The sequence below is a fragment of the Macaca mulatta genome, chromosome 17 (genome assembly GCF_049350105.2).
Source record: "Macaca mulatta isolate MMU2019108-1 chromosome 17, T2T-MMU8v2.0, whole genome shotgun sequence".
Taxonomy (NCBI): Eukaryota; Metazoa; Chordata; class Mammalia; order Primates; family Cercopithecidae; genus Macaca; species Macaca mulatta.
This window is the reverse complement of record NC_133422.1, coordinates 84,652,068-84,671,524: the sequence shown is the minus strand read 5'-3', so window position 1 is coordinate 84,671,524 and position 19,457 is coordinate 84,652,068. Positions and strand designations below refer to the sequence as shown.

At 33.0% G+C, this 19,457-nt stretch overlaps 1 non-coding gene and 1 pseudogene across 1 annotated transcript; one reads left to right on the top strand and one right to left on the bottom strand.

The window, feature by feature from the left end:
- The first annotated feature begins 2,407 nt into the window (after window positions 1–2,407).
- Window positions 2,408–13,130, top strand: LOC114673502 (large ribosomal subunit protein uL30-like 1 pseudogene; annotated as a pseudogene).
- LOC114673612 (small nucleolar RNA SNORD38) lies at window positions 8,663–8,731 on the bottom strand. Its single transcript, XR_003724389.1, has one exon. It is a non-coding gene; the product is annotated as a small nucleolar RNA SNORD38 (small nucleolar RNA).
- Window positions 13,131–19,457: the final 6,327 nt, after the last annotated feature.

Here is a 19,457-nt window from a genome sequence, read left to right as displayed (position 1 = left end):
CATTTATGCAGTCAACAAACATATGAAAAAAAGCTCACTGGCCATTAGAAAAATGCAAATCAAAACCACAATGAGATACTATCTCATGCCATTTAGGATGGTGATCATTAAAAAGTCAGGAAACAACAGATGCTGGAGAGGATGTGGAGAAATATGAATGCTTTTACACAGTTTGTGGGAGTGTAAATTAGTTCAACCATTGTGGAAAACAGTGTGGCGATTCCTCAAAGATCTAGAACTAGAAATATCATTTGACCCACAATCCCATTACCAAGTATATACCCAAAGGATTATAAATCATCCTACTATAAAGACACATGCACACGTATGTTTATTGCAACACTGTTCACAATAGCAAAGACTTGGAACCAACCCAAATGCCCATCAATTATAGACTGGATAAAGAAAACGTGGTACTTATACACCATGGAATACTATGCAGCCATAAAAAAGGATGAGTTCATGTCCTTTGCAGGGACATGGATGAAGCTAGTAACCATCATTCTCAGCAAACTAACACAACAACAGAAAACCAAACGCTGCATGTTCTCACTCATAAGTGTGAGTTGAACAAAGTTTGAATCTCTTAACACTAGTACTATTTTAAAGATGCTAAATCATACTGATGCTTAGTACCTCTTCAGTCTTTCAAACTCTAAGGTCACCTAGATAACCTAGATAACTGTTAATTTTGCAAGCTATAGGAGTCTCTATTACAGTCCTCTCTACCAGGCTGTATCCTTTATATAGTTAGAGATTGTTCTCAACCAGAGAAGAGCCATGTTTTCCATCTATATTCTTTGAATGAATGATATTAAAAGTATGTTTATTTTATAAAATTATATATAATAGATACTATTTATTAAATATAATAATAAAGACACATTAAATTCATAATTCAGGGGTATGAGAGTACCATCTTGGCAATATTCCATTTGGAAAGGAAGAACAGTCATTTTTAAAGTCAACATTCTTGTCCTCTAGTCTGTATTTGTTTGAAAACTGCCATTCCATATATGCATTTAGTCAACCAGTTGTGCTGACTGAATAATATTTATTGAACATCTTATGTAAAACATCTGTTAGTTTCTGATACATTGCTGAATAAAATACAATTTCTGCTTTCAAAAACCTTTCATACTGTGATAACAGCCTGATAAGACAGATATAATTACATGTATACATGTAACACTAGTATACATGTAATATTATAATTATGGGCAAATGATAGAAAGTGTATATTAAGGTGAAAAAATGTGGCAACAAATTTTCATAGAGAGGATAATTTCTGAGCTGAGTTGACAGAATACACAGAAGATCCTTAAGCTGAAAGAATAAGGGATCTTGTTTAAGTGGCAAAAATAATCATACGTTTAGAGACGTGTGAAGCTTCACGATGATGGGGAAGTATCAACAATTCTATAATCCAAGAATGCAAGTGTATGTGTAAGAAAAGGTGGAAGCTGATGAAAAACAGCAAAATAAGAAAGTGGATTAATAAATAGAGGCCACATCATGATTATTCCATCTCACATTTTTTGAAACCAGGCATACTAATTCTGGACAATAAAGACAGAGTGAACTCTGGTTGCTCAGCCATTACTTCTTTGCTCATGTCAACAATAATACCATGACCTGGCCAGGCATGGTGACTCGTGCCTGTAATCCCAGCACTTCGGGAGGCCGAGGCGAGCAGATCACCTGATGTCAGGCGTTCGAGACGAGCCTGACTAACATGGCAAAACCCCGTCTCTACTAAAAATACAAAATTATCCAGGTGTGGTGGTAGGCACCTGTAATCCCAGCTACTTGGGAGGCTGAGGCAGGAGAATCGCTTGAACCCGGGAGGTGGGCAACAAGAGTGAAACTCTGTCTCAAAAAAAACAAACAAAAACAAAAACAAAAACAAAAACAGAGCAAAACAATAAAAAAAGGCATGACCTTCTTTCATGATGCTCTAACTCTTTTACGTCTCCTAAATCTCACCTCAAACAGGACTCCTAGCCAATACCTGGCCACAACGTACATACTTCAGTCAGAACAATAAAACCAAGTAAAGCATAAAAGAAAGACAGTAAATCCCTATCCTATATCCTTAAAAATACAAAGTATTTTATATTTTTTCTAGAATTCCAGCAAATGTTAAATCATTTGCAAGAACTGTCTAAACACGTGATTTGAAAGTTTCTCATGCTCTTTTGCTGGGTTAGAATTACTCTTTCCAGAAGCCTAACCAGGAGGTAGGGTTGGGAAGAGAACCGAGGCGAGGCTTGCTTGGGCATTGTGGAAGATTGAGGACCTGGCACTGTCTGCCTAGCTAGTAAAAGAAGCAAATGAAGAGGAGCTGCAATAGACACTAAGATTAAGCATGTGATTTTGTTTATAGGTAACTATAGAAAGAATGAGCATGCTAAAGATATTAGAAAGGAATGAGAAAATCGAAAAGGAGGTAGGAAAAGATGATAGGCTTCAGTCTTTAGGCTATGAAAAATACCAGTATACCTTTATTTGATGCTGTTGGTTACATAAGACAGACATCGTAAAGGTCAATTTTCACCAGAGAAGATTTAAGAAGCATTGGAGAAATATCTATTTATTAAATTATGTATTCCACAAACAGGAAGTATGCTTTTAAAAATCATTTTAAATTGTTTTTGTCTCATAAAATCTAGCATAATTATTTGTATGTATTATGCTAATAGATAGTAACTAATTATCGTAGGAATAAGGCAATGCATTTTAAGACTGGATGTATAGCTACAGGGTTTTCCATCAAACACAAACAATAATTTCTACAAAGATTTAAACTTCTAATGGAATAAAATAGAAAAAAAATGTATATATATCCTAGCATACAGGAGCAATTATTCTCACAATATAACTTTTATCACATAGAATAACTTATTTGAAGTGTTACATTACATGGGATACTCTAGAGGAAGTCTTTTTATATTTAACCAAAGATATGTATACCTGCTGTGTTATAAATATTTGTTTAAATTTAAGGGTATTGGCCATGAACAAAAAATGAATGGTCATTGAGAAATCTGTTATAATTGGGCATACATGATACAAGATTTGCCTGAGCACATTTTAGAACTCTGGAAAAATATAAACTATTTTTATTTTCCAGGGTTGTGACTGACAACATCTCATGGTTGACAGGTCAATCCTAATAAAACCATATATCTGACAATCTAGATGGCAGGCAGAGGATGGAGATCAATCTTTACTTAGAAAAGTTGATGGAATATGTCATAAACTGAGGACACAATAATACTGTGACCTTGTATATAATAATGAAAAACCCTTAAAGTTTAGTAACTTGATAAGTACCAAAATATTAAATACATTCTTCTGTATTTTGGATTAAATTATATGAAAATACTTAAATGTACCGGAATCAAGAACCCAGAAAATATAAACTTGCTGTAGAAATGACAAGAAAAGTAGAAATAGATTATTTACAGTGTATCTATTATATACAATATACAAATTCTAAAGAATGTTTGGGTAATTTTTATATCACTTTGAAATTTCTTAATCAAGAAGTGAAGTGATGACACCTCTGCAAAATTGCAATTAATTAAAATAACAGATAAGGTGGGTTTTATCTTTTCTTGTTTTCTTTCTTTTTTTTTTTTTTTGAGACGGAGTCTCGCTCTGTCACCCAGGCTGGAGTGTAGTGACATGATCTCAGCTCACTGCAACCTCCACTCCTCCAGGTTTAAGCAATTCTCTGCCTCAGCCTCTGGAGTAGCTGGGATTACAAGTGTGTGCCACCATGCATGGCTAATTTTTTTTTGCATGTTTAGTAGAGGCGGGGTTTCACCATCTTGGCCAGGCTGGTCTTGAACTCCTGACTTCATGATCCACCTGCCTCAGCCTCCCAAAGTGCTGGGGTTGCAAGCGTGAGCCACCGCACCCGTCCCCTTGTTTTATTTTCTAGGAAGCAACATGACTTATTCAAGTGGGTAGCTCAATTAATTATTCAATGATAATCATAGAAATTATGATCATAGAAAATATTCAATACTTTTTCAGGTGAACATTCATTCGTCTTTTGCACATGTTCCTGTTAGATGTCATTAAAATATTGATGATAATAATCAAGTTATCATATCTTAACATCTGCAATGCTTTTCAGATTTAGTCAGATTTTGAAGTAGCATTTTTCTGTTGAAAAAATTAAATAGGCTTATGTAAAATTATCTAGGAAATCACAAATTAAATGAATTTTATTTTAATTGTTTTTACGTATGGAATACCTTCTATGAAAGTAATTAGAAAAACACTAGCAAAAACATTGTTTCAATATTGTATTTGTAAAATTGTTTCCCAAACTACCTTTTATTCTAAGAAATAACTAAGATAAAGAAGCTTAAACTTAAATACTTTATTTTGATATAAAATTTTCCATTATTTGTTTTTTAGGTGAATTTATAACATAAAAACTAAACAAATTTTAAGTATTAGGAGAGGCTTTGGTTCTAATAATGGCAGAGTAACTTATATTGGACTAACAGTGCTTCAGATAACATTTATATATCTTTAGGGAAAGTATAGAATTAAAAGAAAAATAATTTGAAAGCTTGAATGTAACTAAAACCAGGCAATAGTTGGAAGAGATGAAAAGGTAACTCACTCTTTTCTCACCTATTAGAGGAACATCAGTGACATGTATGAGTATAAATAGTAAACATCTATTCACCTCTATTAAAATAACCAGTCTGATTTTTTTTAAACTTTATTTTTTTAATCCCAAAATAGTACATAAAATATTGTCTTGATAGTACAATATTCAATAAGTGCTCAAAAAGTGTTAGTTCCTGTTCATTCTTGAGAAACGTTTTGAAATTTTTCATGGTGACCAAAAATAAAATAAAACAAAAGTTGCGTGTTATGTGGGCATTTTGCTGACTTCTCACTTAGAAGAAGAGTTTATTCATTTTTTTGACAAATTGTAAAATCTGCAGGAAGGTACTTGTTGGGAGGCATTAACAGCCAAAGGAGATCACTGTAGGAAGCATCATTTAGTAACATGTGAGAATCTGATTTATATAATTTTACACTGTTCTAGAAATTAGAGACATGATGTTGAAATTACTATATTGGTTAGATTATGCTTCAAAAGAATGAACTGTTTGGTCAAAGAGAAGGAAATTGAATAGTTTTACGTATTGGTTTTGACATCTTGGATTTCAAAAAAAAGCCCAATGGAGAAATATATGATCTTTGGATGAAGAAACTTAAAATACATATGATTAGCAAAGTTCATTTCAGATACTTCAGGTAAAGCATAATTGTATCATCCATAACCAAAGTCATTAAAAAGGTTATGTATTTAAAAGTGTCTAAAATTTTGAAAGCTGAATTTCTCATACTATGATTGAGAAAGGTCTAATAGAGAACAATGAGTTTATATTAATAGTGATTGTATCAGGAGAGAATGTACATGTGTATCTAAATAAATGTGGTAACTATGACTAGATTAGAATATCTATGTCAAGAAATAATTGTTTCCAGAAGTCTCAAGCTAATTACAATATAAGGTAAATGAGTTATAAAGTTTAATTACAATGTAAGGTCAATTTTAAAATTTTAGTATTAATAACTAGAGATAGAATAATAGATCTCTTACAGGTAACCATGAAACTAGGCAGAACATAGATTCATACTTTTAGAAGATCACCTCTGAAATATAGAACTTGAAATTCATTTCCATCATTAACCGTCTGACTGGATACCAAGAAGCAGTTTAAAATTATTTGCTAAATAAATATTTTCCCTTTAAATAACTATTTTCAAGAAATTTAAAAATCAAATAAATGTCACCTCCAGAATTACTTCTTTGCATACAGTGTTGAATACTACGCTCTTCTTTTTACAACTTCTACCTTGGTTTAACTCAATCCTCTTGCCTCAACCTGGTGGCTCTGAGAAGCTTGAGAAAAATGCAAAAATCTCAATTGGTCTCATTTTACACATATAAAGCAAAATCCAAGTGGAAATCGGGCACTCCATACAATGCTAATCTTTCCATATTTCTTAGTATATGTGCTTTGTTTTCTCCACGAATTGAAATAAATATTTCACCTTTGTTCTTCTTTTCAACCATCCTATTTTATGTATTTTTCTTACTCTGAGTTTATGGTATTTATTCAAACGTCCATGAGTAAATAAAAACTTTCAGAAGATAATTTCCTCAACTTCTCACCATCAAATTTCCATATTTACCTGTATCTCTACCCATAAACTCTCCTCTCATTAGTTACAAAAGATGGCCTGTACTTATTTCTATTTCAGACCAGCTTTTTGACTCATGTCCTTGATCCTATTCTCACTCATTGGCTCCAGAACTGTCCACTCACATGACTAATCTCTATCTTCAATTCTCCATCTCCGCTGTAGCGTTTTGTGACTTGGTGCTATGGTTTGCAAGTTTGTTCCCTCAAAACCTCATGTTGACATTTGAATCCCAAAGTTGGAGGTGGGGCCTAATGAGAGGTATTTGGGTTATGGGCCAGATCCCTTATGGGTAGTTTAACAGCATTCTTTGGGTGGTGGGAGTGAATGAGTTCTCACTGTATTAATTCCCTTGAGAGCTGGTTGTTTTTAAAAAAACCCTGGAGCTTCCCTGCTCTCGCTCTTCTTTTCTTATGTGATCTCTGCACACACTGGCTTTCTTTGCTTTCTGCCCTGAGTGGAAGTGAAGTGTCTCTGTTGTCTGGGGTATATATACCCTGGCTCTTGGTCTTGGCTGAGAAAGGATTCAGGACATATACCCCCACATGAGGAGTGGGTTTTGGAGCAGAAAGTTTAATGGAAAGAGAAGAAAAGCAAGAGAAATGGTGTCCTCATGTTGAGAAAACTCAAAAGAGGGTCTCTGATTTTTGGTGGAATGCAACTGGTTTTGCACAGAGGCTGGAGGAGGTGGTGATTGATTTACACAGGGACTAGCGAATTGGTTTGACCAGGTGTGCCTTCTACACAGCCTGCAAAAAGACTGGCCGTCCCACACATGTGGTTTTATCTGGAGGCTGGCATGACACCTGGCACACCCGGTGACAAGGAAAAGAGGGTGGGAGCCACCATATTGGGTGGACCTGGCTTCTAGCTGCCGGTATTTGCATATCAGTGCTTTCAGGTCTGGTTATTCAAGCCCCTTTCTGATGGAGAAGACATGGTTTGGGAGTTGCTTTTTTATTAAAGGAAAGTTCCACTGGAAACTTTCACCCTTTCTAGCTGCCTAAAAATTATTTCTCAGTAACACCTGTAATAGAAGAAGCCTAAGGCGTCTCACTAGACGCAGATGGTCAATATTCAATTTTATAGATTATTAGAGATGTGAACCAAATAAACCTTTTTCTTTATAAATTACCCAGCCACAGGTATTCCTTTATAGCAACACAAAACAGACCAAAATACAAGAGAAGTAAGAAAATTTCTGCCTTACATGACGGAGGTCCTTCTCGTCATTATTATGTGACACTCTTTACTGCGTCTGGTAGAAAAGAGAGGTATTTCATAAACAATTATGAAGTAGTCAAACTTCCACAAAGTTTGGGCCAATTTATTTATTTGAGAGATATTTGCATAAGTTTCAACAAGGTGGAGGAAACAAATCTTGATTCTGACTCTATAAAAAGAGAAATAAATATTTGCTATTAGAAATATTTCTATTAGAGGATACAGAAATCACACACCTCAGTATAATACATTTAATAACAAAAGACATTAATGTGATGAAATTGCTGACATTCCCCTCAATTATAAAATGTAGACAAGTTTTAGCAGTACTTTAAAAGAAATACTTGATCAGACAAGGACAAGATGTAATAACAATGAAATATGTACATCCCTATACTTATCTATCCTTCCTAGAACATGGGGAGGGAGTTGAGGGGAAGTCTTCAATTAATAGACTTTTGAAAAATTCAAAGAACCTCATCAGCCAAAACATAAAATAATGCAGTTACTTGATTAATGTTAACTATTATTGTTAAAAATAAAAGCATAAAAATAAATTTGTTGAAAATACTGTCTCTTGGAATGCCGACTTTTTAAATGTATTTCATTATAATAAGAATCTATTAATTACATTAATTGCTTTGCTGCGAACTAGAAAGTTGTTTCCCACCTTGTTTTTGATTGGAAAAATAATCTGGAAACACATTACTGTTTACATATCACTTGCTATAATAGGTCCCATATTCTTGAACATGATACTTCTCTGACTACTACCAAGTAAATATTGTCCCCTTTTAAAATAAATTTTTTTAAAGGACTCAGAAACAATTTCTCCATTCATCCACTGCACATTCTCTTCAATCTCCTCCATTCATCCTTGTCACTACACCTCTGAAATTTATTATGGGGTCACCAATGTCCACCATATTGTCTATTCAAGTCTATTACCCATATTCAACTTTCCCACCAGCACTCACACAGTTAACACTTTTATTCTAGAAATATTGGCATTGGTTTCCATGTTACCACACTCTCTCAGTATCCCTCAAGGATTACCAGCTGATGACACTCTGTACCTTTGCTCTTCTGTCTACTCCAGACCACAAAATGATGGAGAACAACTGTTTTCAGTTCTTGTCATTTTTCTCTTCTAAAACACCACTTTCCCAATAGGTGAATTTATTTATTTTTTTCTCCTCAGACACACTTTATCATCACTTAATGTCAGTAGCATAACTTGACAAAGTTTTCATCACTGAGATTAATTTATTAATTCCAATATTTGGCCTTGAATTTTGTGTTTCTCCACTCACAAATTGCTTTTGTGTGTTTCATACAACATAGTTAATACTACTTCAATTTACCCAGTTTCTCAGACCAGAACACTAGGCTTTCTCCTTGATCCTTCCAGTCATTGTAACCTTATGTAATCTTGCTATTTATTCTTTTGGAAAGTATCCAAACTGGACTATTTCTTAAAACAGTACTGCCTGGATCCTACTCAAGTATCTAACATCGTTTACATAAACTCTCCAGTAACCTGCGAACAGTTCTAAAACATTTTCTTTTTCCCAAAACTATTGATGACCTGCAACACAGCTGCAGTTATCTTCACATTCTAATTCAATCACGGATATTATCCAGCATAAAACCCAATAATTATTTCCCATTACTCAAAATAAGGTATAAACTCTTTATCTCCTCCCACCTTATATTTTCCTGTCTTTATTCTCTTCTTCTGAAACTTACCCTTATTCGTTTTGTTCCAACCATGTAAGCCTTCTCACATTTTCTCTAATGGGTTATCCCTATTTCCATTATTTTTTCTTTTCCTCTTTCTGAAAAATACTTGACTCATAACTTCGGATAGCCTGCTCCTTTTTATCATTCAAGTATCAGCTCAATAGCCCCTTTTAGAGAGACCATCTTGTCCACCCTATCTAATTTCCTGCCCAGTCATATCTGTCTCCTCAATCCACTTTATTTTCTTCAAAGTGTAATCACCATCAAAAATTACATTTTCTTGATTCAGGTTATTTTTTCATCCAAAGATGCCTTAAGTTTTCTGCCATTTCTATCATCTCCCTTTGTTCTTCCTCTTTCAACTATTTTCTAAATCTGATCAAAATGCTGCTAGAAGTTTATACCTGAGTTTCTCTGTATAAAAGAAAAAAAGATGAAAAAAAATAGCTGAACATTTTCTCACTAATTTGGCATATAAAGAGCTTTTTTTTTTTTTTTACTTTTTTCCCCTCAAGGACTTATTTGTTATTAGTATTCTGAATTTTAAAAAGAACATGTATATACGTGTGTGTGAGAGAGAGAAAGAGAGAGAGAGAGTGTGTTAACTGTATCATTTGTATGTCTTCATTTAAGTGTGAAATATTATTAAGCATCTTTGAAGGGAGTATGTGTAGAAAGTAATCTCAATGCAACACCTTACTTTTAAAGCTTTATATATGGAATACATATTTTTATCATTGATATTTGATTTATGAAATATTGCTATGTTCTCAGATAGTACAAATACAAATCAATTTGTAGATACAAATTTATTTAAAATTTATTTTCTCTTATTTTTGTGAATTACATATCTATTAGGAAATCAAAGACATTTATTTTCACAATGATTCCAGAGGGAGTTAAATGTTCTTAACTTATGTAGATGAGCCTTCAATATATCCTTAAGAATATATAAAAGAGATGAGAATTAAACAATTCTCATCAATGGAGCATCAAGAGTTTATTTTTATTATCAGCAAATACCATACTTCAAATTCAAGTACTATAAAATTAATAAGATTATTATTTATTGTTTATGTACATTTTCTCATCACCTAAACCATAATAGATACTTCAAAAAAATCAATGAATGAAGAGAATTTCTCATCTTAAAATTAACTAAAATTACCAGTCTCCACATATTACCTTGGTACTACTAAATGTGGACCACTTATTTTGATTAAAATGTTAGAAATAACAAAACAAATTTGTTGAACATTTATATAATAGGAGCTCTTATAATGTCTTTTTATTATTTATGAGACAGTGTCTTGCTCTGTAACCCAGGCTGAAGTGCAGTAGTACAACTGTGGCCCCCTGCAGCCTTGACATCTTGGGCGCAAGTGATCCTCCCACCTCAGCATCACAAGTAACTGGGATATTACGTTAATTACCTTACATCAATAATCCTTCTGCATCTGTCAAAATATTTTGTCATATTTATTTAGTGAAAGAATACTTAGCAATACGAAAGGAAGGAACTACTAATTGATGTAATGATAGATAAAAGTCAAAAAATAAGTTAAAAGAAGCCAGATACTAAATAACATAAACTACATGATATATATTTTATATAAGGGGCAACTTTTTGGCAAAATTACTCTAAGGGATTAAAAATCAGAAAGTTGCAGTGGGTGGAAAGAAGGATCAACTTCAAAAGGACACAGGCAAACTTTCTGAGGTGATGGAAATATTCTATCTACATCTTGTTTTGGGTGATATTGCATAGATACAGACAGTAGTAAAAACTCATCGAATTAAATACAATCCATGCATTGATGTAACAGTCCCAGTTTTCTGCTTGGGAGACCTAGACAGACTGGGAGACTCTTCACATTTCTTCCTGCCTGCAGTTTCTTTTAATAAACTGTAATACTCATGTAAAAAAAATCTGAGAAAAATATGCATTATAGAAGATAGGGTTAAAGAGTATGTATTGCTTTAAAAATTTAAAAATAATGTGGCATGACCTTGTACAGGAATTTTGTCTCCTAGGGATATATGTTAGGGAATCCATGTGTGTATAGAACAGATCTGTACACAAATATTCAGAGTGATAATATTGACAGAAGCAGAAACTAAGAAGAAATATGTTGCATGTCTATCAACAGGAAGATGGATGAATAAAATGTGAAATATTTAGACAATATAATTTTTATTGCTTAAAAAACGAACTATAGCAAAACACTAAAACTTGGACACTTGTACTATATTTAATGTTGCGTGAAAAAGCAATTAATGTAAATACTAAAATGTTTATATAAAGTTTAAAAAATAACCTACACTAAACATTGTATTGCATGGGATGCATACATGTGAGTGATAAATGTATAAAATTAAAAGAAAGGCAATGACAAATACAAAATTTAATAACATATTGTGACCACCTGTTGGATTAGATAGAAGAATTTAATGGACAGCAATGCAAAAGTAAATGCCAGGATTTTGATATTTCTTAGGCGGAGTGGTGGCTTAGCAGCTGTTCATTTTATTACCATATTTTACAGTATACATATATATTATATTTTATATACGTATTATATAATGCAATTTTTAAAATGTGTAGTTAATTTATAACGTGTAAGATTTTTGAGCCACAACACAAGAAAGACAGCGAAACAAGACCAAAGAAAAATCCCTTTGGCTCCAGGAAATCTCCTGAAAAAGAGGGAGGCTTATCAAGCCCTCATAGCCACCTAGGCAAAGCAGGCATGTTGGCAAAGGAGCACAGGAAAGGAAAAGGGCTCAGGTTTAAGCAACTGGAATCATTCCTGCATGATTCCTGAAGGCAGAGATGTGACCAGGTACATCTCAGATGGCTAGAAGTGAAACCTCATACCTTGGAATTGCCAGATAAACATTCCTTGGCCTTTGTTGTAGGCTGGAAAGGATTGATGGCGTGAGTTTACTGGTGCAGAGAACCCGTTGCAAGACTTCACTTAAGGAAAAATTTTAGTGGTGTCTTTGTAAATGTCACCCCCCAGAACCTAAAAATGCTGCTTTTAGTGGAACCTTATGGACCTGAAGATTTCAAAATCTGAAATACATTTTGAAACGTGGACAAGCCAAGGTCAAGAAGAAGACCATTCCTCTAACAAATAACATAGTGATTGAGGAGCACTTGGGGAAGTTTGGTGTCATTTGCCTGGAAGACCTCATTCATGAAACTGCCTTTTCGGAGAAGCATTTCCAGGAGATCTCATGGTTCCTGCACCCTTTTCACCTCTCAGTGGCCCGTCATGCAACCAAAAATGCATGGGCTTCCTCAAGGAGATGGGCTCACCTGGCTATCAGGGTGAATGCATCAATCAGCTCATCCACCAACTGAGCTAGACTCAGGTGCCAAACTGCAGTAAATTTTTATCAGGGAAGTGGAAGCATGTGTTTTTGTTTTGGGGGGAATTTTTATCAAGTATCTTCGAAGAAAATTATTTCCTGCTTTAATCTTCAAAAACTAGAAAGGAAGGGTCAAAGAAAAGACAGTAGGTTATTTTCATGGCAAGCACGTCTCATCGCAGTCCAGTTCCAAGGAAAAATTCCAGTGTTTTCTACATTGGCTGCCACCTCCTCTGAAATCAGCACATTCCATGGAGGAAGGAGTCCGGCTTTGTTGCATCCTCTCTCCTAGGATTTAATGTTGGTGAATGAATAACTCTAGCATTTGAACAAGGCTTCCTAAGACTCTGGCAGCAGTTGATCTAGTGCAGGTACATAATTCAATCTGGAGATACCTGGAGCCTCGTTCTGAAAAAGACTTGACATACACATAGGAAAAAAGGCACATAAACTAATGTTCACTTGTTTCTGATGTTAAAAAAAAGAGATTTTTATCATCTGATTGACAATGAGAATAGTGAAAATATTGAATTGGTTGGGGGTTGTTCGCAAATTTTTGTGGAAATAATGTATAAAGGAAATTAGAAAATGAAAAGTATATTGGCACAGTTATATATTTGAGTTTTGAGAAGAACCTAGAAGAAAATTCAGATACTACATTTTATGCAAATGATACTTCTCAACAAAGAGTTGTCTGTTTCCTGTTGGAACACATAGAATGTTGTCCTCTTTCCTGACAGTCCAATTTATTAAGAGTAAAGGCATAAATTCCATTTTTGTGTCTTTTAAAGTTTGAAGCCTTAGTGCTTATTAAGACTAAGTCTAGTAAATAATGCTTTACCTAGAAATTTTAAAATAGGTTAGATTATTTCTTGGAGAAAACAAGTCTTTCTGAAAATAAAATTATTAAAGAATACCCTTCAGATAAAGTTTCCTTCACCTCATTTACTTTTCTATTTCTCTGTTTAATTAATTTATCCAAAGAAATTATCACTTTAGCAATGATTCTGATAAATTAATTTAAAATCTTTATTTCATCTTGCCTTCTAATTCAACTTTTATTAGTTCTAAGTGAATTAGAGAAATAAAACTAAGGGGGAAACATTTGATATTTCAATAACATTGATATTTCATTAGTACATTGTTATGTTTTATTTATATTACATAATTTACTCAGCAAAAATTATGTACTCCAATCCTTTTGTCTGGAATTGTAACGAAACTGGAATTCTGACACATAACTATTTTATTTCATCTATACTCATTAAAAGACCAAGGCATACAAGAAAAACTGTATTTTAAATAATATTAGGTTTTTATAATTTGGGACTAAAGATATTCAATAATAAATTTTAAAAATATACTTTTTATCTAGATTTTAAGACAAAAGTATTATCCACGTATATCACTGCATGACCCTAAAAGATTTCTGAATCCATACAACTAAAAAGAGGCCAAATATCAAAGGGATATCAAATACGATGGCAGCTTTTTCTCTGCCATTACTGACAACAGCTTCCAAATCTTTTCACCCCTAAAGCTTTGGAGATCAAAGAACTATCATAAAGGCTCCTGACACGTAAGTGTGATCTCTTTAAACAGTATACTAATCCAGGCAAGAAATATACAGTGAAATAACCCATGTTCCTATATTCAGTGTTTTGGGTAGATACACCTGCTTGTTTAAGTCGTATCACTGAGGAGTTTTCAAGCATTCACCTCGCTACTCATTTATATCATATTATTGAGAGAGAAAAAAATGACAGAATAGTTTTGAGCACTTTGTCTGCACAATCACCTTCACATCTTTTTGTCCTATGCTTTTCTCAGATTTTAAAAATAAACTCTGAGACAGACAATTATGTCCTTATTGTGGATTTTAGTAGTATATATGTGTTAGTTATATTTTATTATTTAAGCTAATTTTACTTCCAATTTACAAATGTACTTTGACCAAATTCCACATCCCCTTGCCCAGTTATAGTCCATTTCTCAATCCTGAGTTAGTACTCACAGTTTATAACCCGTTTGCCTTTATCATACTCTCCATTTTCTTCAATTACCATATGTAAATGTTAGATTTTCTAGGTTCTTGCATTTATAAAGACATTTTCATTGCCTCAATTTATGAAAGAGAATTTGGCTGGATATTAATTTCATGTGTCATAAACTTTGTTATTTAAAGATCTGATAACATTCTTATATAAATATTCCATATATTCTTATATAAATATTGTTGAGAAATCACTAATCCAGTACTTGTTCATTTGATAAAAAAAATCTTTACTTGATATATTATGATATTTTTATCCAACTATGTAAAAATGTATGTGTGATATATTTTCAGGCCCTCTAAAGATCTCAATTGCTTTTTGGGGGAAATATAGTAATAAATGGCTTCTTAAAAAGGAGGCTCCTTAATCATCTTGGAAATGTTTGTTTTATAGCTTTCATTGTGATTACACTTATTCATTTTTCTAAAGTGCCTGTGTTCTTATGTTAGGTTTCTGCTTTTTTCCATATAGATCACCTCATCCATCCTTCTTTTCAGAAAGATTTTCTACTTGCATTTAGAGAGATCTCTTCTGCATGTTTCTGACTCGTATTTTATGTATCAGTATTAATTTTACAACTTATGTTTTTTAATTTTTCTATTGGGCATTTTAGGTCATTGGTGCTTTCTGTATACCATTTCCAATTTTCACTTATCTTGGCTCCTTACCTTACAGTATATTCTCTTTAAATGGTTAGTTCTTAGCCAGGTGTGGTGGTGCACATGCTCAAATAAGAACAAATTATTCCAAAGCCTATGTTTTAGTAGAAACGTGATAAATATTGTTCTGAGCCCCTCTCTCTTCCAATTTGATGAGACTTAAATACTTTAGTTCATCCTGGATATGTACGTTAAATGTAAAACTCTTGGCCCAACATCCAAATTTTGATGTTTAGGTTATCTGATAAATTGTGATGAAAATATTATTGTTTCCTCAATGTTTTGCTATTTGACCCTATTATCAGATGGTAGACATCGATTTGTATTTTTTTCTGATTTCTACCGATTTTTTGCTTTACATTCAGTTCTGCATATGAAGTATGTTTTATGGGAAGCAATATCTTACCAGTGTCTTTGCTGATAGTTGCAAATTTAGAAAAAATATTTGGGGATGAGATAAATAGTGAAATGAAAAGAAAAATTCAGTTTGCTTCAAAGAGCACTCACTGTACGATAGAAAGAAACCTGAACAATTTTGAACTTGGTACAAGATTTTATTTTTGAAATGAAGAGACAGGATTTGTTGCTCAAATGGTCTACATTCAGGTTCTTGGTTAATAATTAGTATTGAAAAGTGCCTCATTCATTTTTATACCATGTCAAACAGGCTTACCATTTTCTGTTTCACTGGTATTCTGAGTCAGCATCAGGTTAACTCTCAATCCTGTTTAAACATTATTGCAGTTATGTTTCCTCTCTTCTTGAATATCTAAATGGCAATTGTAATATACTATGTTAGAAACTTCTGGTCACACACCAAATTACCAGGATGTGTATGTAATTTTCCAAAGTTTGTTAACTTGGAAATTAGCTAGATTTTTTTATAGCCTCCTCCACCTTTTTTTTTTTTTTGACCAATGCTCTACTTTAGCTAGAGTAAAATATGTTCAATTATTAATATAGAATTTATTTTCTGAACCTAACCAAATGGCCTCTTTCCTTTTACATTTGGGCTAGCCTCTTCCACTGCAGTAATTTTATCTGTTTTTAATGATAGTTAATTGCTCCATCTGTTAAATCTCAATAAACTTATGCTTACCTACACCTCATACCTATGGTAATATGCACAACATATTATATTTTTCTAGTCATTCTTCTGTCTTCTTAATAATTTTAAACATTCTGTCAGGTAAAAAAGCTGACAATAATTTTTATGCTCACACTGCCTAATACTGTGCTTGGTGCTTATAAAAAGAATAAATTAAATCATTTGTCAATTGCTTGAGTTTCTCATACCTAACTTAAAATAGCATACTAAAAACAACATTATAAGTAGTTTCCAATGATATCAACATTTACAAAAATGTATACAGTATACATTTATATAAATGTATAATTTCAAAGTGTTTGCAATATTGCAAACAAAGTGTTTCAAAGTGTTTCCTGATTTCTTTTGATTTGTTCTTATGCCTTTCGTACCACTGAATACAATTTGTATTTAATCATGCAAAAATATTGCAGGATGTTGTTGCAATATAGTGCTTCATTGCAAAACTCTTGACTTCATGTTTGTACCATAACCATTTAACATTCCATTCAAATTTGAAGGTTGTAACTTTTAAAATTTATTAGCTGTAATAAATAAAGCTGAGTTTCCTTTTTATTTCATTAAGTAAAAGCATAAAAAGATTCTAAGTGAATCCAATTTGTGTGGTTCCTACTGTTATATTCTCAGAAATAGTCATTGCAAAAGTTTTAGTGAGTATAAATTTAGTTCCAAGTGGTTTAAGTCGTAGAAATTTAAGCAAAATAAAATACTTAGTATTATGTTCCTTGCTAAGGTTTCTGTTTGTTCCAAGGTATAAAAGCAATACTTTTACATCTCATTGGAAATTCTGAAATTTTGATTCATTCTAAAGGAGCAGTTAAACGGTGTCGTGCTTTTTAAATATAGAGAACAGGATTGTAATTACTTTTCCCAGTGATATTCAGATGTGTGCCTTTAGGAATATAAATCATTTCACGGAAATACCCTTGCTTACACATTTTTCCTCAGGCTGTATTTCAGAATTTTCTATTTACACAATTTCTGTGCTGCCGACCTTCTCCTTGACCTACTGTCACCATGGGCACACTGTTATCTACATCAGACCAATCTTATTCAACTTAATGTAACAAAGTTGTGAATTGTTTTTAGTTGCCATGGACCCCCAGATTGAAGGTCATCTAGGCTGAGTATGCTCAGATGAAGACTGTGTAATCACAGGGGAGGACCTAAGTTTTGGGACAAAGGAGCAGAGACAGAATCAAGAAACAAATACCATTTAGCAGGATCCAAGATCCAATCAGACCAAGATTTAGAGTTACCCCATGGCAGAATCCAATCAGGTCATGCCTCCTGGCATCTCCTTATTGTAAGATCCAATCAGATTATACCTCAGTGCCCTGTGCTTAAAAAACCCAACCCAAATCCCAGCCGAGGAGACAGATTTTAGCATTTTATCTTATCTCCTTGCCAGTTGACTCACAATAAAGCTTTTCTTTTTTCAAAAGCCAATGCCATGAGATTGGCCTCTATGTGCACCAGGCAGCAAGTCCATTTATTACTCAGTAGTAACATTAATATTCCAAGTTTGTTTTACGTAGTGTTCACAATGAAACTAAAACCTGAACTCTTTTGTTAGTAATATTTTATTTTTTTAGAAATAAAAGTAAACTGGATTAGAATGAATTGTTCAAACATGACAACATATGGTTTTATAATACATTATCTAAATTTGAAATTCTAAAGACTCAGCCAGAGACTTTCTGCAAAGTAAAACTAAAGAATTCTTAAGTAACAAACTACATTTGTATTTTGATCAGGACTTTAAATAATTGTAAGCTTACTTTTCCTTAAATATTTTAAAGCCATTAGAATAAAAAACATACAGTTAACATAATAAGGAATTCTTGTCTATTTCTATATAGTAAAAATGTTACTTAGGCTTTAAAGTTTCCTGCAAACTAAATGAGTGCAAATTATTATGAGTTACTACTGAAAAGATTGTAACATACCATTTAGATAAATAATGCACTAGGGACAAAAGTATTTAAAGAATATTAGGGTGTCCCTTTAATGGTAAATAAAATAAGGTTTTGGAGATAATTAAGGTACTAACTATGTATATGCATTTATGTATGTGTGTATATGAATACTTAGAAAATAGATAAAACAGGGAAGAAACAAACACCAGGAAAAAAGTGGAAAAAAAGAAAGAGAATGAATTATTATCATGTAGTATCAAAATAGACTCATCTTGAACTTGTTTTCCTAATTTTGCAGTTGTACATTCTTCCCCATTAACTATTTTTTTCTGGGATTAATTTTCCATAGTGTAAAATAATAGAATATTCTTCCATGATACCTTCAAAATCCCAATGAATTTTTTAACTTCAGCAATATTTGAATATTTTTGGAAATTTAACATATTTTATTTAAATGTTCTATATTGTTAAATAGTTATTACATGTATTCAGTATTATTAAACATTAAAAAGTTTAAAAGATGAGTTTAATACATAGTATTCAATCATACGACTGTACAACCAACCATTTGTTATTATGTTTATGTAATTACCAAAGGCCAAGAAAGAAATAATTTAAATAAGATAAATATGAAAGTATAATATATAGAATGAAATAAATGTCTATGAGTTTATTCTAATGATTTAAATAAATAACTGGTATGTATTTTTTTTTTTTTTTTGACAAAAGTCTTGCTCTGTGGCCAGGCTGGAGTGCAGTGGCGCAATCTCAGCTCACTGCAACCTCTGCCTCCTGGGTTTAAGCGATTCTCCAACCTCAGCCTCCCTAATAGCTGGGACTACAGGTGCGAGACACCATGCCCAGCCAATTATTGTATTTTCAGTAGAGATGGGGTTTCACCATATTGGCCAGGATGATCTCGATCTCCGGACCCCAGGATCTACCCCACTCAGCCTCCCAAAGTGCTGGGACCACAGGTGTGAGCCACCATGCCCGGCCAATAAGTGAGAAAATTATTGAGCATACATATGAGAAAAAATATGATATTGGCATATATTCAAATTACCTCTCCTAAAGTACTTATTAATTACAAAGGAAAAACATAATACGTTTATTGTGAAGAAATCTT